Consider the following 453-nt stretch of genomic DNA (forward strand, 5'->3'; position numbering starts at 1 on the left):
CATACAGGTCTTTGTAACTAAACAATACCAGCAGACCAGCCTATTTCATACAGGTCTTTGTAACTAAACTATACCAGCAGACCAGCATATTTCATACAGGTCTTTGTCCAGTGACTGCTGGGTCTGATGTAAGAAGAAAAAAAACAGAGCGATTCAGCCTATTGTATCTTTCAAAGGTTTGCCTGCCAGTTGAAGGAGCCAATGATAGCAGGGTAATACTATTGTGAAGCTGCTCAAAGAACACTACAGGTACAGTCCTGAATCCTCCCAGAAGCTGAGGGTGTGAAGTATAGAAGAACTGAAATGTCCGCTCTGGATAGACAAACACCAAAAAGATAACAAAGTTACAAACTGAATGAAAGGAGACCGGACAATACTGTGGGATCAAATAAAAGCAGGTTTTTCACATCTTCAGAGTGCCCAGCTTGGCCTCAGTCTCGTTGCTTGTGGTCG

This window comes from Acipenser ruthenus, chromosome 52 (assembly GCF_902713425.1).
Source record: "Acipenser ruthenus chromosome 52, fAciRut3.2 maternal haplotype, whole genome shotgun sequence".
Classification (NCBI taxonomy): Eukaryota; Metazoa; Chordata; class Actinopteri; order Acipenseriformes; family Acipenseridae; genus Acipenser; species Acipenser ruthenus.